The sequence below is a fragment of the Macaca nemestrina genome, chromosome 12 (assembly GCF_043159975.1).
Source record: "Macaca nemestrina isolate mMacNem1 chromosome 12, mMacNem.hap1, whole genome shotgun sequence".
Classification (NCBI taxonomy): domain Eukaryota; kingdom Metazoa; phylum Chordata; class Mammalia; order Primates; family Cercopithecidae; genus Macaca; species Macaca nemestrina.
In genome coordinates, this window is record NC_092136.1 from 43761828 (window position 1) to 43785448 (window position 23621).

The 23621-nt window shown below is 38.1% G+C and overlaps 1 long non-coding RNA gene across 3 annotated transcripts in view; it reads left to right on the forward strand.

Moving 5' to 3' along the window:
• Positions 1-23621, forward strand: part of LOC112427584 (uncharacterized) — a 123352-nt gene that overhangs the window by 31115 nt on the left and 68616 nt on the right. For all 3 annotated transcript variants that reach the window (XR_011610766.1, XR_011610765.1, XR_011610767.1), the window contains exons 2-4: positions 10791-10866; positions 12300-12469; positions 12578-12800. This is a non-coding gene — a long non-coding RNA (uncharacterized lncRNA). The remainder of the gene's footprint in view (positions 1-10790; positions 10867-12299; positions 12470-12577; positions 12801-23621) is intronic.

Here is a 23621-nt window from a genome sequence, read left to right on the forward strand (position 1 = left end):
CCCTCCTTCTGGAATACTATTTCTTAGATTGCTGCGTATGTGTATCCTTCTCATCATTCAGATCTCAGTTCAAGTGTCACCTTCCCATGAAGTGATTCCATAGCCACCATATCCAGTTTACCCACCCCTCCTAGTATTAGGGTACATTGTCTTGTTTCTCTTTTTTCTTATATTTGTCAATACCTGAAATTGTTATTTATCTGATTGTTTGTTTACCATCTTTCTGTTCTACTAAAATGTAAGCTCAATACACACAGGACACTTGTTTGCCTTATCCACTGCTATGCTTCCAGGGCTGGAATAATGTCTGGTGTAGTTATTCCATCAATATTTTATAGAACAAATGGATGAACCATATTTGCTGCATCATCTCTCCCCAGCATTGTAATACCAGTTTTCAGCATATTAAGAGAGGTCAATAATATATCAGCTATTTTCCTGCTGCGAAAATGAGTTGGAAAGATTCACTGTAAGTTCACTTATGATATTGATTATAAAAACCTGCTGGAGTTCTCAAATTTTAGAAGGAAAAAGAGCATGAAAGGCAGGGGATTTTCATTTATTGTGGTTCTACCATGTGCTAATTAGTACGCAGGACATATTAGTCACATTACACACTTATGAACCATAATAATATCAATAATAACCAAATGTATTAAACACCTACTATGTGCCCAGTACAGCTCTGAAATGTTTTATTTTATTACATTTTCTCCTTAAATTCTCATAATTAAATTTATGATATAAGTACAATTATTATCTTCATTTTACAGTTGAGAAAATGGCTTCTTGGCAGGTATTATTTTCTTAAGATTGTAAAATCAACGTTAAAAGTAATTTTTTTTCAAGTCTACAAATGTAGTAAGTGACAAAACAGATTTGAACTTAGATGTTTTACAATCTACACTTTGCTTTTCTGATGACAAACAGAATGCATGTGTATATGTATTTATGTGGGGTCTGCCTTCAGGTCAAGTATTGAAAACCCCTTCAATTAGTACCAAAAAAAAAAAATCATTTTCTGAGTGCCTATCTATGCACTGAAATTGAGTTCATTTCTCTAAGAGTATACACATAGTATGAAAGACAGAATACGCCACAAACCATTTGGCATAAAATGGTAAGTTTTAAAAATAAATTATTAAAGAATAAGACTGCCTTGAACAATGTGCTGGTTATTAGGTATATATATATATAAACTCAGAACGGAGAAAAGGGAGTACGAGCTTAATGCAGCCCATTAGAGCTTAGGGTGGGTCTTGAAGGATGGAAAAGAACAAGAAGAACATCAGAGAGAGAAAATAGTGTTATATTAGCAAAGGCACAGAAAAAAACAGGAGCAAGAAGATACACATGCAGTATTCAGATGTAAAGGAAAGGAGAGGTTCACTAGATAGGAACTAAGAAGTTGGTTCAGAAAGGGCAGTCAAATAGTTACATAGGACCAGATTATAGCACTTAAATGCACATCTCTTCCTGTTCTCTTTTTCTACTGGAATCTTGGCATGGGTGCTTTAAGTAGTGTATGAAAAGCAAGAGGGTGAAGGGGAAGCTGTCTTCTCTTATAATCACAACAGATTGTGATGACAGGGGTCTCAAAGAAATATACACCAAGAATAGTTTGATAAAGATGAGATTCTCCTGGAGATGCACATTAGAGCTAAAGATAAAATGGTTTTCTGCAGTGTGGAAAGAGAAATCTGCCAATCCAATTCATTGTGCTTCTGATCAGTTTTCTATTTTTATGGTTAATTGCTTAAATATGAGTTTCTGCCTTACTAATGAGCTTAGGGATTTTTATGTAAACGATGCATTTTCATGGACTAAAGAGACTTTAAAAAATGTCTTACCCCCTAAAATTAATTCTGGCAGGAAAAGTCAGTGTATAAAGTAAGCAGTTTGGGAGGCATTCTATTGAGAAAATTTGCTGTTGCTATTGTTTTAGCAGTACAAAAATAAATTGATGTTTACAAGAAAATTATCTTCATACGCAGAAATTCTGAAGGCACTCTTTGCCAAGTGTGCTTTATTTTATTTTGTTCAGAATTTTAAAAGATAATTAGTTGATAGTTTATTGAACCAATATTCAATGATTAAATCTTTGAGAAACTACTATGTGTCTCGTGCTTTCATACATATATACTATTTCATTTAATTTTAACATCCTTGTAATTTTACCAAAAAACCCAAGGTTTAGCTTTTGCTCAAAGTCACAGAAACTGTGGAATTTAAGCTTGTATTCTAGTCCTATGCTCTTTCTTCCTCCCTACATTTTTATTCTCCAGGATTATGAAATTCCCCTAGCTTGAGGGTAATGATGTTTTCTTCCTCTCTTCTCCCACTGTTCCCATTCCCCTTCCCTCCCTCCATCCCTGCTTTCCTTTCATCCTTCCTTCCACAGACATTTAATGAGATCTAGGTTCAAGGACTGATTATAGGTACTGTAGGTACAAAGAAAATAAGACATTGGCCCACACCAAGGAGGAATTACTAATCTACCAGGGGGGCCAGGCATTTAAATAAAAAATGTAATGATGTAGTAACGATGGCATTATTGTGTTTGTAAATGGCACAGAGGCATGGTCTATTTTGCAGAGGAGGGTTATAAAAGGCTTCATAACAAAAGTGACAATTGTACTGTCTGAAAGGATAAGTGATTTGATTTGGCTTTCTGTCCCCACCCAAATCTCCTCTGGAATTGTAATCCCATGTTGGGGGAGAGACCTGGTGGGAGGTGATTGGATCATGGGGTTGTTTTCCCCCATGCTGTTCTCATGATAGTGAGTGAGTTCTCACAAGATCTGATGGTTTTATAAAAGGCTCTTCTTCCTTTGCTCTCTTCTCTCTCACCTGCTGCCATGTAAGACATGCATGCTTTCCCTTCTGCCATGAATCTTTCCTGAGGCCTCCCCAGCCATGTGAAACTGTGAGTCAATTAAACCTCCTTTCTTTATAACTTATCCAGTCTTGGGCAGTTCTTTATAGAACCGTGAAAACAGACTAATACAATGAGTAACTATTTGCAAGAAAAATTGGGGAAAATGGCAAGAGACATCCTCAGCTCCAAAACAGAATCTATAGGAGGCACAGAAATTTTAAAAATACTTCAAGCAAAAATCTCACCTTTTCAAAAAGCATGTGAAGAACAACAATCTATGCAGTCTTTCATAAATCCTCTCTTAGGTAATTAGTTTTCTGGAATATTGCCAAACAATAGCAAATTTCTCCTTCTCAGCTCTCGGGAATATTTGAAATGCAGGACAAATATTCATACCACCAAACAATGTTAACATAACGTACTCAATTTGCATAAAACTCCATTTAACAACACTGACATAAAATGTTAAATGAGTTCATTGGTTCCAAACATAAATTTCTGGGCAGCTTCATTCTGAAAACCTTGTTAACCTCACCCAAAAATCTAATATTGAAAGATTATTTTAAAAAACTAATTTTGCTCCCTTTACTGGAGGAGTATTTGAGGCTTAGTAGTGTATTAGTAGTGTTTGTCCTGAAGCGTGGACAGGACTAGGAAGTCTCTTGAATTCAAATGTTCTTCTGTAATGTACAGTAACACTGCTTCCTATGGTTGGATCATGTTCTTATCTCTTTCTCTGCGGCACCTGAAGGAGATGACCTCACATTATGTCCATTGTCGTAGCAACTCTTCTAGGAAAACGTTCAGATTTAGAAACAAAAGAGTAATAACAACTCCACATTATTGTGGGAGAAGATCTTTGCCTTCAATCTACTTATCACAATTTTTTCCCCGTGGACAATTTATCCCTCAGCTAGAATGTCACTGGAACCTCCAGAGATCTCTATGTTCGTCCCTATATTACAACCTTTTAACAGACCCATCACACATGCATCCTGCTGAGCTGGTATAGGTGTGTTTAGCCGGTACATCTGCTGTGTCACACCTGCTGTCAGAAACAGCCTTTTATAGAACAGTAGTGCAGGCCTCACCACAGTGGGAGGCATGAGGGGAAACTTCTGGATTGGATTAGTCACCTCTTACTGCCTCATTATGTTTGATGCCCACAAGGAACCAATTTATCTCAATTTAGACCAGATTCAGGTTTTCAAAACTTTTCTGCTGAGCTACTTCATTTGACACCCTCTTTGAGAGTGCCACATTATGGTGGGTGTAGCTCCTCCCTTTCAAAGCATTCTCACCAACTGGGATGATGGAAACAAGCTTCTCACCATGAATACTGAAGCTGCAGGTAACTTCAGGCGGTATGTGCTAAACTGGGCTTTTGCACTAATCTGGCTCTCCTTGTGAATGGCTTGTTCATTATGTCAATATCAAAGTGCAGGGGAGACAAGAATTTGAAAGAGTAGTCTTGTCTTAGGCTATGGAGTTTGATAGATCTAGATTCAAGTTTCTGTTCCAATCACTTACTAATTGTGTGACTTAGTATAAATGACAGTTGGGTTGATGGGAATGGAAAATTTAATGTCCGGCTTATTCAAGTTGTTTTCTTTATTTCATCCTGGAGAAAGAAGTAACTGTAGAAAGTAAGATGATAACTATCATTTATCCAGAGTCCATATTGTGATGAATAATCAAGTGTTTTAATAGTAATCATTAAATACTTAGGTAGCACTTACTGTGCCCCAGGTAGTATTTCAATTACTTGGCATATATTAACTTATTAATTGTCATAATACACTTATAAGAAGACATTATCACTATTTCTATTTTATAGATGAGAAAGTTGAGGCACAGAGATATTAAATGACAAAAAATATATGTGCTGACATGAGAGGTCCATTGTTTCTCCTTGCCTTGATCAAGTATAGCACTGTGCTCTCATTCTGCTCCTCTATCAGCCCCACCTCTGGGCAGCTGAAATTGCCTCCTGTCCCACCACTACCAGTGATTGGAGGAGAACTCAGGGTGCTGGGTTGCTGGCCAGTGAACTTTCCGAATGTGGAGTACCTCCATGGATACTGACTAGGCCGCGCTGATGTCCCCAAATTCTACTCTGGACAGATCCAGACAAAGCCCAATGAGAGCATATACTGTGTGTGATTAAAATTATTTAAAATGTGATGTGTTTTTCAAGCCAGGAAATATGGAATTCCATTTTAAGCATCAATATAGTGCAAGAAGGTACACATTATGACCTTATATTAAGATTCATAAAGATTAAATATAAAAAATCTTATATGAAGGGACAAAAGTGTATTCTCAGTACCTTAACATTTTTATAGTAGGTGATTTCTTTTAAAGGTGTTAATCCTGTTTATTGTACCTTTGAAGGCATGCATGACTTCTCTGATCTCTTATGATTTATTAAAGGAAAATCTTAACTTCAGACACAAGCACAAACACACATGTGATTACTAGATTTTGTAAAGACATATAATTATAAAATTATCAGTGAATTATGCCTGACTATAAAGCAATATTTAGGAATTACTGAAAAGATTTTTTTGCGACATCCACATTACCAGGATTACAAACAGAAATCAAAAAACAATAATCAGAGCACTGGAACTTTTCCAATTTAATCCTGATATTTTTTCTTTTCTAAGCCATAATTTAAATTCTCTAAGCCAAACATTGTTTTTGAGGACTTACTGTTTTTCTTTCTTTTTTTCTTTTTGAGACAGAGCCTCTCTGTTGTGCAGGCTGAGTACAGTGGTGCCATCTCGGCTCACTGTAGTCTCCACCTTCCGGGTTCAAGCAATTCTCCTGTCTCAGCCTCCAGGGTAGCTGGGACTACAGGTGTGCGCCACCACACCTGGCTAATTTTTGTATTTTTGTTAGAGACGAGGTTTCACCATTTTGGCCAGGCTGGCCTCGAACTCCTGACCTCAGCTGATCCGCCCACCTCAGCCTCCCAAAATGCTGGGATTACAGGCATGATCCCCAGTGCCTGGCTTATTTATTTTTCTTTTTAATGATAAAGCATACATCACGTTTATGTTAACAATACATCACATCGTGCTTGTGCCAACAGTAGAGCCATTCTAAAGCATACTGATAGTTCAAAGTTACTTTGGAATGGCTTTTGAGCATACTATAACTAGCCTGGGAGTAGTGGTCTATTTATAGAAAATAACCCTCACTTGGTGGGTAGAAACCATTATCTTTGTCGAATCATGACAAAGGACAATCAATGACCAATGATAACTTTCAGTGGAGTTTTCACTTCGTTTGTGGCATATATAACTTAATAGGTACTATAGCGGGGAGTTCTAGGCAGTAAAATAAAGTGTTAGTCAACCATAGATTAACAGCTAGCTTTGAATGGGATGGGCCACTGATCCACTTGCTTCACAGCAACACTGGTTGGATCTATGTGGTTACTGCTGCAGCTGACAGTGGTTGGGTGAAACAAGGCTCCAAGGCTTGGAGCTCAAATTGATTTTTTTTCTTATTACTAGCACTCTGGCATCTTCTTTTATACTGTCCACAAGTCACCTCTATCATGTTGTTTCTTCCCAGGCACCGCAGTGAGAGGTTATGGCTTTGTTTGCCTGATCTTTGTCACTATTTTTAAGTTCTTCAGGTGATGACATTAAGTTTCATGTCACCCTTAACTCAGTCAATCGAAGAGCCAAATAAGTAAATGCCTAAGATCACAGAATCCCAGAATAGTTTCACTTCTGCAAAACTGCCAGCAGGCCTGAAGACCTTCTCTAAATAATTTTCAGTTACTAATCCCAAGTTATAGTGGAGAAACCTTTTCAAATATGTACATTTGTGAAGTATCAGGGATGACTTATTAGTTTTTCCTTGGGTACAAAATCAGAAGGTGGGTTTTTATTTTCATTGTCAATATTTTCATTCATCTAATTGATATTAGAGGGGTAGTGATCAACCCTTCAGTTCATATTCTTAAATGCTAGTTATATTCTCTTGTTTGTGTCATCATGTCATATAGCTATAGGAGAAGGAGAATGGGATGGCAGAACAGAAATGGTGGCAGAAAGTGTTTTACATTCTTCTACTACAGTACAGTATTTGAATTCTTTTCTAGCTCTTATACTTAAGGTTCCATCATTCTATATTTTCAGTCTGGGGTTTGGGTCATGAATTAAATCCAACAGAAGGTGTTGATGGCTACTCAATTCAGGTGAACCAGAAGTCAAGTTCTACAGGGTTAGATAACAAACAACGCAATGCAGGTACCATTATAGGTCCAGGAAAGCAAGGGCAAAAATCTAGAAAGAGATCCACAAATTAATCAGTAAATTAATTGATTTAACTTAATAGCAAGTGAAGAAGCAAGGCTAGTAAAATAAGGAACAAACAGATAAGGAACCAGGCAAATATTTTGAGCTACAAAAATTCAAGGACTAAACAGTTGCATTTTATGTGCAGCCCATTAACAACCAGACCCCTTTCCTTTGCCATTCCTTTTATTCCTTTGTTAGAACTCACCTGTTTTGAATCACATTCCTAGAGATGCGATTCTATTTTCTTTCTTTCTTTCTTTCTTTTTTTTTTTTTTTTTGAGATGAAATATTGGTCTGTTACCCAAGCTGGAATGCACTGGCACGATCATGGCTCACTGCTTTTTGATGTGTGTGTTCAACCCAGAGAGTTCAACCTTTCCGTCGATTCAGCCATTTGCAAACACTGTTTTTGACCATTTGCAAATGGACATTTCAGAGCTCATTCAGGTGAATGGTGAAAAAGAGAGTATCCCAGGACAAAAATTAGAAACAAGCTATCTGAGAAACGGCTTTGTGATGTGTGCATTCAACTCGCCCAGGCTCAAGTGATCCTCCCACCTCAGCCTCCTGAGTACCTAAGGCCATAGGTCCTCGCCACCACACCCAGATATTTTTGTGTGTGTGTGTTTTTTTTTTTTTTTTTTTTTTTTTTTTTGTAGAAATGAGGTGTCTCCATGTGCTCAGGGTTGGTGTCAAACTCCTGGGCTCAAGTGATCCGCCCACTCCCACCTCCCAAAGTGCTGGGATTACAAACACGAGTCACCATGCCTGGCCCTTGATTCTGTTTTCTAAGATGACAGCTGATTGAACTTATTCTGCAGACGGGCTCCAAAGTGGATCAGATGCTCTAAGCCTTAGCCGCAGATTATAATCAGCTCATGAGCTTTACAAATATAAGAAAAGCCCAGGCCCTACCCACTACCAGTTAAAGCTGAATATCCAGGGTTGCTACTGAACATGAGCAGGTAACATCAGCATCATTGATCCCTAAGCAAGCAGCATCAGCACCATTCAGTGGCTTGTTAAACTGCTGTCTCAGGCCCAACCCCGGATCTACTGAATAAGAATCTGCATTTTAAAGAAGGCATCAAATGATTTGCATGCATATTAAAGTTTGGAAAATGCCGCTCTAGTAGAGGTCAGCAAACTTGTTCTTTAAAAACAGTGAATATTTTAGGCTTCATGGGCCGCATATAGTATTTGTTTTCAACAACCCTTTAAACATGTAAATGTCATTCTTAGGTTGGGGCTCACAAAATCAGACCATAACTGGATTTGAGTCGCCCCATAATTTATAACGCCAATTCGCTAATGAATAAACTAAAGGTCATGAGTTCAAATTTCTTCCCTAAGATGAGAGAGTAATGGAGTGGTAGATACCACCCAGACTCTGCCTGTATTCTTTCCACTATTATATTCTGCTCTTTTAACATCCTACATCTCTTAGGGGTGTTTTCATTTTTGACTGTGCTCTAAAAGGACCAAAGACCAAATACTACATCGGTCAATCATAGTCCCGCTTCTTTAATACTTACTACCTGCCAGACTCTGTACTAAGCTTTCAACACATATGAATTCATTTAATAATCTTCATACCAGTGCTATGTGAAGTTACTATCACTATTCCCATTTTCATTTGGGGAATCTGAGGATTAAAAAGGCTAAGCAGCTTACCCAAATCTCACAACTTTTAAGAGTAAAAGCTTGGCCGGGCGCGGTGGCTCAAGCCTGTAATCCCAGCACTTTGGGAGGCCGAGATGGGCGGATCACGAGGTCAGGAGATCGAAACCATCCTGGCTAACACGGTGAAACCCCGTCTCTATTAAGAAATACAAAAAACTAGCCAGGCGAGGTGGCGGGCGCCTGTAGTCCCAGCTACTCGGGAGGCTGAGGCCGGAGAATGGCGTGAACCCGGGAGGCGGAGCTTGCAGTGAGCTGAGATCCGGCCACTGCACTCCAGCCTGGGCGACAGAGCGAGACTCCGTCTCAAAAAAAAAAAAAAAAAAAAAAAAAAAAGAGTAAAAGCTAAGATTGTTGAACCCCAAGGCTCATGTATAGACACAATACACTGCAGTCTTTCTACTCTTTAAAAACCTATAAACACCATACTTCTCAACCTTAGGTGAATATAAAAATTACCTGTGGTGTTTCTTAAAAATATAGATACTTGGGTACTACCTCTGGAGAGTCTTATTCAATAGGTCTGTATGGAGGCCTAGGTAATTAAACTTTACAGGTGCTTCTGGTGCCCAGTGAAATCTGATGAAATTATATTAGCATAAGAAATAATGTCTCAAGTGTTAAAAATGTAGATAGATTGTAATTTCAGTACACAAAAAGAAAGTTGCATATGTTCTAGAACATTCAGGAGTATGACTAATCTGCCTCTGCTGGAGTTTTGACACCCTGTCTAGACTTACTGGGGATTTAGAAAGAAAGGGACTAGGTACTGCTCCCTTGTCATACATTAACTGGATGTAGTCCTGCTTTATACGGATTATTTGGAACCACAGATTTACCATCTGCTTCCAGAGGCTTCAGGATGTGCATTGCTAATAGTCGAGACGCTCACTATAGCCTACCGTCTGGGCCATGGGATAATATATGGACTAGCCAGCTGCTCTGGTGGTTTCAGAAGTAGGTTATTTTCCCTAGCTCTAAAACCACAGAGTTGTATCGTCTATTCCTTTTCCAATAGATCACAAGCCTGGCTTCTGTAAATAAACACCCTCACTGCCAAGCAGTGCCCTCATTTCTATGTCTTCAACAACTAGAATGGTCCACTGAAATTTTCCAATCTGCCTTCTACTGCTTCAGCACCTTCCAAAGTTCCCTTTTGACTACCGTAAGTTACAGAAGCTAACCCATCTACATCTAGCTCTGAAATAACGCTCTTGATTTCTCTTGGTTGTTCAACAGTCTTCCCTCAAAACCTCTCTCACTGCCCTGAGGCTGTTAAGATTCATTTTCACTCTCCTTCCTGTGGCTCCTTCATATGGTAGGGAGCCTGCAAACCACTGGGCTTTCAACCTTCACTTGCTGTTCCATAGCACTAAGCTGTTGGTCGTGAAATTTATAGAGCAGTTGGTTAAAAGCCCTTAAATCAATCTGGCTGTTTAAAACTGGAGACTGCCTTTGGCAGCAACATTCTTAAGCATCTTGTTGGCTGGTATTTTTAATTAACACAGCTAATTGCCTTGTAGTATTAGTCCAGGCCAGCAGGACACAATTAACAAGAGAGACAAAGACAGAGATGTTGTTAGGTCTAAGGACCAACTTGGGAGAGCTTGGTCTAAATCTTATTGCTAGGTTAAACGAAGTTGCCTTAAATCCTTTGAAGCATTGCCTTTATCAGACCCTGCATCTGAGGTTTCTAGACTTTGGCAGCAGCAAGGTTCTCTATGGCGGTTCAGTCTCTGAGGATTTTTAAAGCAAGGGACTTGGGTTAACTCATTGCAAACATTTCACGATCAAAGATACTTAGTCAGCATTCAACACCTACTCATGTAACTTAACTGTAAATAACATCGTTTTAGACTGAGAAATTATCATTAATACACGAAAAGCTAATTTCATTCCCCAATCGTTTCCAGGGATAAATATTAATATCCTAGTTTTTGGTTGGAGACTCAAGAGGTTTAAGCAACCTTTCCAGGAGGTAAAGATGTGGTAAGTACTAAAGATGTAGTAAGTACTAAAGATGTAGTAAGTAAACGGCAGGGTTAAAATTTAACACAGCCCTCCTACTATCAAATTACCTGTAATGATACCATGATCACATAACATTTGATTTAATAAAAATCTTAACCAATAAGAAATTGGTTAAGTATCAGCCAGCTGATACTTTGAGCAGTGCTTACTAACTGAAGCAAAGGAGACAGCTCTCAATATGATACATGTAACCAATCCATCAAAGATAGAATGCAAAATATGTGTCATTTGCTGTGGCATAATTTAAGCTTGCACTTAAAGTGGGCACTGGGAACTGTATCTCGTTGTCTTCCTTCTTGGTGAGGATTAGTTTGGGTTAGAATCTAACTGACTTGGGAAAATGTATTTGTATCCTTCGTAAGTAACAAAATAGAAAAGGAAAAAGGCAGAGCTCCAGACCAGGAGAGAACTCCCGGTTTTATAGCCAGTACTTGACTTACAAATGCAGTGAAAACTCAGGTTGGTTTACCTGCTCCTTCCCAATTTATCTCTGTCTTACAATGAGTGTACATAAATGTTCTAGTATGAAGATATAATTGGAAAGTAAAATCTTAGTTAGCTAGAGCTCAATTAACTATACCAGTTGTCTAGCTCTTTTTTTTTTTCTTTTTGAATCGTTCTTATCAAGAGAAAGAGGCAGTTCTCAAGTAACAAGCTAACAATTAGGATAATTAAAGATAAAATAAGATTTTCTCAGGATCCAGGCAGTGTCCTAAGGTGGGGGTGCATGTAGCCTAATATCCTGCATCTAAATTAACCATGAAATCACAGACATATCCGTTTATACTGTGAAGTCTCCACTCCCATTTGTGGGTTAGTTGAAGGAGGCAGCTGTGGGGTGGGTAAATAGCTAGGTATTGCTACTAGGTATTGTCACTCAAACTTAGTGTTTTAGTTTGCTCATCTATAAAATGAAGATATAATCACTGATCTCAAAGGGTTATCTTGAATGTTAATTATTATGTTATTTTCAAATTTTTTTAACCTGTAAAATACTATCAATTTAAGAATGGTTAACATTATTTGAGTATTTACTATGTATTGAGCTATTGTAAACATTATATACAAACACACACAGACACACAGTATTTTGAATATATATTTATTTAATCTTCACAACAACTAGAGGTAGAGAAAAATATGAGGAAACTTAAACACAAAGGATTTTTATATGCATATAAGAATTACTATTATTCATTCAAAAATATTTGCTAAACACATACTTTGAGTCAAGTACTCGTCTTCCTTTATTTTTTTCTGTTTTAACTCCTCCTCTCTTCTCTCCCTCCTCTCTCTCCTCATTGCTTTTTCCCCTCATCTTTCTCCTCCTCTCTTTTCATTCCCCTTTCTTTTTTCTTATTCTTCTCTTCTTCTTCAACCTCCTTCTTCAGACGCTAGAGAAAGAATGGAAGACTCAGTCCAAAGACTGCAGAAGTTCTGGTGTTTTGTGACATGGAGAAGATCAGCATCTCCTTGCATTTATTGTCTTTCACCTTCTAGGTGATGCTAAGGATCAAATGATATGAGAAAATATTTCCCACATTTAAAAATGTATACAAAGGTAAGGTAGTGAAAGTGTTACCATCGATACCACAACCACTACTAAACAACGTCTAACATCTTTTCAGGTCTAACATCCTGGGTCTATGATTCTCTATCTGTAACACAGCACAGAACTGATGCACTGGATGATGAATTGGGGAACCATTCAATGTCAAACAAGGCAGAACAGCAGACTGGAGAGTGACCTTTAGTTAACTAGAAAATGACAGCAGCTAGGCCATGCCTTGAACAATCAAGCTTATGAATGTTTTTAGTCTGCATTGAATACGTACTGATCTACCTAGGAACCTGATGCAATAGGAGAAGAGACAAACTGCTAAATATGAAAGGTATGTAAGAGTTATAATAGCAATTTGTCACATTCTGTTAACTGAATGAAGATATGTACTCTTATCAGAAAAAGAAATTAAGACTGTCTGCTCTGAAAGGGCACAGAATAAGTCAATTAAACTTGCCCTGCGAAGCACTCATCTGTTCATATGGTTGCTGAATGAATGCTTATTGATGATAGGCATGAAGCAATTAGGAGTTGGAAGCGTAGTCAATGACCAATGAAAAATCGTTGGCCAAAATTCTAGCAGACTTAATGGATTTGTGAAAAGTTCTGGTGTTTTAATTTAATTTAGCCATGATCATTAGTAAGCCTTGACTTTGTGGCTAGCATGGGGTAGGTGCTGGTGATACAGGAATGACTGCTGTTCTCAAAAAGCTTTGTATTTTGGACATTAGTTGTCCGTACTATGATATAGGAGGGCTCTTATGTGGAGGAGAAAAATAGCCCCAACAGTGATGGAGTTTGCAAATTAATTGGACAATAGAAGATTACTGAGTCAGAACAAGAACTGAAACCCAAAAGACCCATGAGAATCTTGCAACCTTTAGTCCTCTCCAGGCTGATCATTCAGCGGAGGAACGCATAGCAGAAGGGTTCTTCAGTGGTCACAGTTCTCCAATAATTTGAGCATCTGAATCTCATCAATTGGAAGGATATGGGGAGCAACCTCATTTCTATTAAATCATAAAAATTCTCCATGTATGATTGTATATATGAGGGAGGAGGGGAATTAAGACCATGTTTCCAAACTGTTACTCATAAAATGCTGTTACATACAATGTTAATTAGGAAGTCAAAAAGAAAAGGTTAAAAGTTGAAAATATGTTATATCCATGCACTGTAGAACTACATAAAGACTTTAATATGCCCATGCACCTTGTAAATCTCTAAGAAAAAGGAAAATCCGATTACGATGCCTGAGACCAAGGCTAGCCTTGAATCAAATCACTTAAGCCCTGGAACCAGTGACTGGTAACACAATTACCACTGAAAATAAAAGGGCTGAAAGAATCATGCAAGCATTTTAGTGAGTTATTTGTATATGTCCTTACTATCTGGAGAAGTACAATATGACTGCCAATTCTTCCTTACGCCCTCCAAATTCCCAGACAAATGCTTTGTGTCACAATTTATTCCCTTGTATCATAAATCATACTTTGAAATCCTACACTTATAAAACTTCATTTAGTTGCCGTGATGTATCTGGTAGCCATCATCACAAGAGTATTAAGGGTTCAGTGTGTGTACACACATATGGATGTGTGTGTGTCTGTGTGTGTGTGTATGTTCTCTTTTCAGAAGATGGATTGTCAGCACAGTTCCCTGCTATTGTGTGAGTGGTAAATGCCACAGTGCACAGTCATTTATTGTATCTCAAATTGTTACTGGCATTAATAACTGTAGAACTATGGCTGTATTTGTTGTGTCAGCCAGACATATTCTTGCTATTAACTTTTGAATAACAGCAGCGGCTCGTCTAATGAAAAATAATGACTTTAAAACAAAGAACTCCAAATAATTTGATTCCACAGAGAAGCCAGCAGCAGAAAAGCAGGGATCTTCTTCAAGTTCCCACTTTTCCTGCAGCACTAGTTCTGAATGACAGTTTTAGCTGTGTCTCTGTAGTAGTGTGGGAGACATAAAAATTAATTTGAATATCTTTTTTTTTCCTTTCATCCCTAAGGTCTCTGGGGATCTGAGCAATGCATTTGAAATGCTTGATTATAACATTCTGTTGGATAAATTAACCTCCTAGTGTGTAATGCTTCAACTCAAAAATGGATCACAACGTATGCAAACCTAATAATTTGAAAAGGCTGGGTAATTTTCCGTTGTGTGTGTGTGTGTGTATTTTTATTCCTCTTAGTAAGTTATGAGAAATAGGAAACAATCACATTCTCCGCTCAATAGGAGGTTTTGCTTTTTTTTTTTTCCTTGCATTTGCAATGCCAATTCTAAATGTGCAGTTGCAAAATGGCATCTTGGCTTATAAGGCACACCACTGTGATTGTGTAGATTATAAAGTCATTTATTTATGCACCCATTTGTATACAGTCTTCATCGCTACAGCATCTGTGAGTCTGACATTACTTAAAAAACACAATTAAATTTGAATACCTCATACTGGAACCTTATTATAAACTTGTTATTTCTCTTTCCTTAATTTCATTCCATTATTCCTCATTATAGTTTTCTATCATAAACAGTTCTTCAATTATTTTTCCCCCTGGGGAATTTACAACCAGAGATAAAACCATTCTTTCTTCCTTCCACTCCTATTTCAGTCTCCTGAACAGTGGCAATAGAGCCCAGGCCGCTCATACTATTTTCTATTTCTAGGACACTCCTATAAACTCCTTAAAGACTGAAGATCCTGCCCAGGTGAATGTAATTTATCTGTAACTAAATTCAGGGTAAAAACCAAAACAATGGTGGCAGTTATCTTAAGTTTTAATTGTTGCTAAAGTCCAGCAAAGTTGATCTTTGTCTCTAAGACTGTTTCCTCATCCATAAAACAGGCATTCGAAATTTATTCTAGCCATTTCACAGGGTAGATTAGATGGTTTTATTTAATAACCTGGAAGTGTGTTTTGAAATCATGGAACCTCATTCAATGTTAGAAAATAATACCACATAGTTAATGTTTATGGAGCTGTTGCTATGTGCCAGGCACTGTGCCAAACAATGTGTGCACATTGCTTCATTTTATCTTCCTGGTAACCCTTGAGGTAGGTACTATTTTAATCCCCATTAACAGATGACAAAAATAGGCACACAGAGGCAAACTAATCTTTCCAAGGTAAAAGCAAACAAACAAACAAGCACACACTAGGAAGTAGCAGGGCTGGAACTGAATTGCAGGTCTTTCTGACTCTGTAATCTGACTCATAGTAGTAGAATTGGAAAGCGGATTGAAGGTATGTGCCGTCTATTATCTATGAGGTGGACCCTCTTTGGAGCCCTGAAAGGCAGTCAAGGTAAGAAAATTATCTACACTTGAGTAATGAGAAATGTGATGCTGAAATGAATCTTTGAGTGTGGGCTGGGCTTGGAAATACAGGACTGATAAAAATGGTGACTCACGCCTGTAATCCCAGCACTTAGGGAGGCCGAGGCGGGTGGATCACCTGAGGTCAGGAGTTCAAGACCAGCCTGGCCAACATGGTGAAACCCTGTCTCTATTAAAAATACAAAAATTAGCTGGGCATAGTAGCAGACACCTGTAAACCCAGCTACTCGGGGGGCAGGAGAATCTCTTGAACCCGGGAGGCGAAGGTTGGAGCTAGTCAATGTCGCGCCACTACACTCCAGTCTGGGTGACAAGAGTGAGACTCCATTTCAAAAATCAAACAGACAAACAAATGGAAGAAGCAGCACCTCAACTGAGGGGAGCAGTCAGGGATCTGTAGATGATTCAAGTTTGCTGAAACGAAGGCTCTTCAAAGGAGTCAAGTGGGAAATCAGGTAGGCTGGACTCATTAATAGAGAGATTTGAAAGACAAAGTAGAGATTCTGGATTTTCTCTGGTGGAATAAATTATGAATCCATTTTAGAGTTAATATTCCAAAAACATAATGTAAGAAGAAGAGGAGGTGGAAAAAGTTTATAAGAAAGAGGGGGAAGAAGAGTAAGCATAAGAAAAGGAAGAAGAAAAGAAAGAGTAGAGGAAGGAGGAAGAAAAGGAAGGGGAAGAGAAGATGAAGGAGGATGATGAGAGCAACAACAACAAGGACAACAGCAACAAAAACAAAACCGGGCACACATGGGGTTTGTTCTGGTACAGAAAAGAGATTCTATACCTCCCCAATCCTAGCCCCTTCCTGCAGCCCCCCCACACTCACACACACAGATGCAGGTAAACTCATGCTGAAATACCTAACTCCAAGCTGCTGGTTGTTTTGTACTAAGGATGGAGCCTCAGGTTAGGTGGCACTTTGGTTTCAGACGTTATTACTTGGGCATGTTTATTGGATAAAGGCATTTCCTGATCTTGGCTAGAGGACTTAAATGACTGTACATAATGAAGGGTTAGGAACTTTATCTTTTATGTTCAGAGTGATGAATAATGGAAACGATGTTTCTGCACATTCAGAAAAGAGAAGTTCTGGAGGAGTGCTTCCTGAGAGAAGGTAAAGGCAGTGTAGTGAGAAGCTCTGGTCTACAGAGAGTGATAACTGGCAAACTAATTTCATGCAGATCTGATGTTCAATGTTCGGGTGTTTTCTGATTAATTCTGTAATTCTACTTTGTTTTCCTTGATCTTCAATTAAACTCTGCTTTGACAACTCAGGTGACTAACAATGAGAAAATATAGTGTGGAAGAGGGACAATGTACTCAAGTTTTGGAGCAAAGCAGACCAGAGAGTTGGAGTGGCTCTCAATCATGGCAGGGTGGCAGGGTCAGTCTGAGAGAGATCAAGAACTGAGCTAGAAGCTAAAATAATACTTGGGGCAGTAAACAGGCTACCCCCTCCCCCGCCCCAGGAGTTATGAAAAACCTGACAAGGCAGTGGACTTCTTACATTTTGTGCAGTGGGAGTCTGGAGTTCTTTTATTTACATACCAAATCAAGGGGGTCTCAGGATGTTAGAGGATTCAGTGACATTTGGGCAGTGTAAATAACACTTATGAGTGTTCCTTGTTCCTTGCTGTATTTTTATTCATGTACTTTTCTGTGCACAGGAATTTAAATAGCTTTCTGACCAGGCGCAGTAGCTCGTGCTTGTAATCCCAGAACTTTGGGAAGCCAAGGCAGGAGCATCGCTTGAGCTCAGGAGTTTGAGACCAAACTGGGCAATATAGCGAGACTCCATCTCTACAAAAAATGTTTTTAAAAGTACCTGGGCCCAGTGTTGTGTGCCTGTAGTTTCAGCTACTTGAAAGCCTGAATTGCTAGGAGCACTTGGGTCCAGGGGGTCAAGCTATACTCGCACCACTGCATTCCAGTCTGGGGAACAGAGCAAGAGTCTGTCTCAAAAAAAATTTTTTTTTGATAGCTTTTCTTTAGCATCAAGGGTGTCCTAACTATGGACTCTTGATTATTGATGAAAGCACTTCTCTCCTTCATATTATCATCAGCATTTCCCTCTGTTCCAAAGGGTAGGTTAGGCCCCAGAGTCACTGGCTAAGGCAGAAGGCATCCTGTTTCCACTTACTATTGGAAATTTTTCTGACCAAAAACTACTTAATGTCTTTTATCTTTCGATGATTTTCACATAGTATTTGGACAATTTTTATTGGAGCTTTTTTCCCTGATGAGAATAATTCCATATTTTTAACAACAAGTGTGCCAGTTTCATGAGTAGGAGACATATTTATAATTTGGATATATTTCTGTAAAATCCTGTTTGAACATCAAAGCATGGGGAAAAAATATTCTTTTTTCCTGGCTTGCTTAAGCAAAAGGCCCTGACCAATAGATGCCACACAGGAGATGCTTAGCATAGATAGCAAATATCTAATTGCATACAAAACACAATATTTACATGTTGATTTATACCTTTTTAATGTCTGGAAGGTAGTCTTCACATCCTCATAAAAGATCTAATTATTTGGTTAGTGTCAGTCTTAAATTGTCACTGAAATTCATAGCAATTAGAACTAATTTTCTTTTCAGGAGTGCTCTTTCATCCTTGCAGTTTTCTCAAGAGAAGTCGTCTGACCTCAGGCACACAAAGATTAGTCCAAGAAAAGTATGATTCTGAAATAGCACAGCCTCAGCAAACGATGAGTCACAAGGACTATTTGAGTTCACCACTCGGGGACTCAAGATCATACACCTCAAGGGGTTTGCTCAATGTTGCAATGAGTGACTAACCCATCCAGAGTAAGAACTTTAATTCCCAACTCCCAGGCTAGTGATGTGTTCGTTACCACATTCTTCCCCTTTAGTAAGCCATTAGAGTCAGCTGGCATGCTTGAGCAATAAAAGTCCAGCTTTTCCCGTGTCATTGTGAAGATCAACCTCCTTCCCTCAACCTTTCCCTTAGGTAGATGTTTTTTCTGTCTTTTTTCTTTGCCATATTAATTTACCACAAGAGCATGTTTTTGTTTGTTAGTTATTAATACTTTCTTGGTCAAGATCTTCCAGTGGCCACCCAATAGCTAGAGAAAAATGTTTACTAATTTTATCCTAGTCCTCAGAGGTTCTTGAGAGTTTTCTATTATCCAGTAAGCTGGCAATTAAACTTTATTTTTTATTCATGAAAATAGCAGCTTCCATTATGGAGCACTTATTCAGTAACAGAAACTGTGTATCTACTATATCATTTAAACCTGTGAAACAGGCAGTATTGCCATACTTATTTTTATAGATATGAAACACTGTAGTGCTAGAGAAGTTAAATAACTGGCCCAAGGTTATTCAGTAAGCTTATCAGACTCGTCTAACTCCTCAGCTGCGGTCCTTCTTGTCTTCAGCCTATCTTGCCTCTTCCATGTGGCCAAAATGCACACCTCCCCACCACATACTTGGCTTCTTTTCACATTTAGGCCTCTGCTCATCATTTACCACTCACCCAAATTGTCCCTCTTTATTGCCATTCCAAATCCTTCTTTCAAGGCCTATATTAGGTCCCCATTGCTGCTGTAGCAAAATACCACAAACTTAGTGGCTTAAAACAACATAAATGTTTTAGTTTATAGTTCTGAAAGTCAGAAGTCCCAAAATGTGTTTCATGAGGATAAAACCAAGGTACCCTCAGGGCTGCATTTCTTGTAGGGGCTCTAGGGGAGAGTCAGCTCCTCACCCTTCCCAGCAACTGGTTTCCTGCATTCCTTGCTGTGGGGCCTCACTCTGACCTTGGCTTCCATGCTCCCATCTCCTCTGACTCTCACTCTCCTGCCCCTCTCTCTCTTTAGAAGGATCTTTGTTAATGTATTGGGCCAACCTGGATAACTGAGGCTAACCTTCCCATCTTAAAAGCCTTAATAACAACTGAAAAATTAGTTTTCCAGGTAAAGTAGTATGTTCACATGTTCCAGGAATTAAAACATGGACATTTTGTGGGGGGCATAATTATTCTCATCACAAAGACCACTTCCAATGTCATCTCCCCTCTCAGGACTTCCCAAAAGGCTAATTGCCAGGCTATTTTATCCTATATCATATATCTTGATATATCCTATACAAGATATATCCTATATCTTGATATATCCTATACAAGATATATCCTATATGTTGTTCCTTACATCTTCTTAGTTTTTAAAAATTTGCCTTCTATTCATTTTGTACATTTGGAAATTAGGCTTCATTTGTTATGGGCTTGGATTGTTACAGCTGAAACCTTAGAGAGTATCCACTCCAGGGATGACAAATGAGTTTCATCTCAAATGTCGCGTCCATGCACCTGGTAGAAGCAGTTCAAGGTTGTGTATTGGAAAGAATTTTGAAGCTCCTTCTGGTTTCAAAACAAAGAGGGTGGTGATCAATTACAATGTTTGCCGTGAAGGCATAAACAGAGGATAGCAGCTCGGGGACCACATGCTGGACAGTTTTACCCTTCTTACCTATGTCTCTCATTTTGAAAATGAAGAAAGACAGTTAGAAAAAGGAAGCTGGCTTTTACAAAAGGTCTACTATGTATATGGCACTGTTTTGGTATATAACCGTTTAACTCCTTTAATTCTCATAATGAGCTTATAAATAGATGTCAGAAGTAGAGACTAGGTTTCTCAGAGTTTAAGGAACATGTTCAAGTGTCCAGTGGAAAACCGTGAGATAAAGATATAGACTTACCTAATTGCAAATCCATTTCTGTTCAGTATAATAAACTAGGAGTTTAAATTACTTACACAGGCCACATGAAACCAGAAACAGAGCTGGTATTAGTAACTACCCTTCCCCAAAAAACACAGGACACATAGGTGGGCACATGGCCACATTGCTGAATACTTAAACTGGAACTTTTATAAGAAATCCAAGGTACATAGTTGTTGCAACTAAAATGCACTGCTTCACAGAGCATAGGGTTTTGTATTTGTTTGACTGAACTCAATGATCATAGGACATTATTTATTTTCCCTAAGTGAAAAACTGGCTGATTTTTTTGGTTTTGAGATGTCCCCCTCTTTTCTCTACACCAGGGCCTTGGCCTTTAAAATATATATATATATATGTGTGTGTGTGTGTGTGTGTATATATATATATTTGTTTATTATAGGATTATATATATTTATTATATTCCTATAATAGGAATTTATAATTTATTATAATTTATGCCTATAATATCCCTATATTTATAGGAATAAATAAATAAATAAATAAAATATATATTTATTCCTATAAATCAGACCTTTCTGCCTCCTCTGTCTCTGTCATCTGAATTAACATGCTTTACAAACTGTGGTTCTGATCAAGATGTCAGAGACCAGTTACTCTAGCTCTCACCTATTGGTACCCATGCTAAGGAAACGTTCCCCCTAAGCCAAAATTTTTTTTCCTAAAGTGCCACTTGTTAATAAAACTTTCTGCAATTAGGGCAAATATGATTTCCCAGCTATGGATCACCTCACTGTCCTGCTTAAGATTTTCAATCACTTCCCATGTTTTTCTAGGGAAAAGCCACCTTCTTTTTATTGGTCACAGAGTCCTCCTTGTCTTGAATGCTGTCATACTACTAACCTCATTCCTTCCTCTCTCCTTTGGCTCCCTCCCTTACCACCTTGGGCTCCTTGACTCTGGCTGTCTGCTTCTTTGTTGCTATCCATCTTTTTGTCTGGCTCCTGGGTTTTTGCCATGCCTTAAATTATATTCCTTAGGTTGCATTTCCCTTCACTTGATGTCCACACAGCTGCTTGTGTGATTTTTTAAAAATGTAAATCTGACCCTGTTATTTTCCTGTTCAAAATCCTCAGTGGCTTTCTCTCATCCAGATAAGTGGTTCTGAAGCCTGACTGATATGTTACTTGTATAGTTGTAGTTCCAAGTGTCACCATTCAGTCCATACCAGAGCCAAGATTTTTATTCAAAAGGCCTGAGGTGAGGTAAATAATAATTTCCAGTGTGTCATGGGTCATTCCAATGAACAACCAGGCCTACAGGAGAGGCTCAATCCTTTATCAGCACACATATAGACCTTCTGGTTTGGTCCCATCTAGATTTATATTTCATCGCAATCTACATTAAACTTGACCCCCACCCTCACTGTACCAACCAACCCCCAACACTGCTAAATTTTGGTCACTCCAACTTGATCGTGGTTTTCAGCACATTGAATTTTCTTTGTTACCTCTATTTTTTTTTACCTAGCATTCTGTGCTCTCAAAGAAGAAAAGGTTAACTGTGTGTGTGTGGTTTTTTTTTTTTATTTTTTTTTTAGTTGCCTTCTAAATTCTGCTCAGGCAATTCAGTCCTTGATGACTTCTCTACTATACTCATAGACTGAGTAAATTACTCTCTCTTTTGCATCATTTTTTTCCTATTTTATGCATACAGAGTAGGTGCATATATTTATGGAGTATGTAGAGATATTGTGAGACAGGTATACAGTGTATAATAATCACATCAGAATAAGTATTCATCACTTCAAATATTTATCCTTTTTTTGTGTTACAAATAATCCAATTATACTCTTTTAGTTATTTTTAAATGCACAATAAATTACTGTTGACTGTAATCATTCTGTTGTGCTATCAAAACTTAGGTCTTATTCATTCTAACTGTTTTTGTACCCATTAACCGACCCTACTTCCCCCTGCAACCACTCTTCCCAGCCTATGGCAACCATCATTCTGTCTACATGAGTTCAATTGTTTTAAATTTAGCTACCACAAATTAGTGAAAACATATAAAATTAGCCTTTCTGTGCCTGGCTTATTTTACTTAACATAATGTCCTACAGTTCCATCCATGCTACTGCAAATCACAGACTCTTAATTTTTTTTTTTTTAATAGCTGAAGAGTATTTCATTGTGTGTAAGTACCATATTTTCTTCATCCATTCATCTGTTGGTAGACACTTAGATTGCTTCCAAATCTTGGCTACTGTGAATAGTGCTACAATACACATGGGAGTGAGGATATCTCTTCAATATACTGAGTTCCTTTCTTTTACATATATAAATAGCAATGCCTAGGTATTTTCTTTGTAGCTTTATAAATGTGATATATATATGTGTGTGTGTGTGTATATATATATTTATATATATATGTATGTGTGTGTATATCTATGTATGTACATATATATATATAGAGAGAGAGAGAGAGAGAGACAGATATCTTCTCTTCAGGACTCTTTAGATTTGCCTTTTGGAGCTATTTTCTAGATCTTATAAGCCTGCTTAATTTTTTTTTATTTCTTCTGACTGTATTTTCAGTTAGCCTATATTCAAGCTCACTACTTCTTTCTTCTCCCTTATCAATTCTGTTATTGAAAGACCCTGGTGCATTCTTCAGTATGTCAGTTTAGTTGTTCAATTTCAGAATTTCTGCTTGATTTAAAAATAATTATTTCTATGTCTTTGGTAAATTTCTCTGATAGGATTCTGAATTCCTTTTTTGCATTATCTTGAATTTTGTTGAGCTTCCTCAACCTAGATATTTTGAATTCTCTTTCTGGAAAGTCACATATCTCTGTCCCTTTGTGATTGGTCACTGACTGGCACCTTGTATAGTTTGTTTGATGAGGTCCTGTTTTCCTGGATAGTCTTTACGTTTGTGGATGTTTGTTGATATCTGGGCACCAAAACGTCAGGTATTTATTGTAGTCTTCACGGTCTAGGCTTGTTTTTACCCTTCCTGCTTGAGATGGCTTTCCAGGTATTTGAAGTTACCTGGGTGTTGTTATCTGTATAAGTCATATCTGCATCTGGGTAA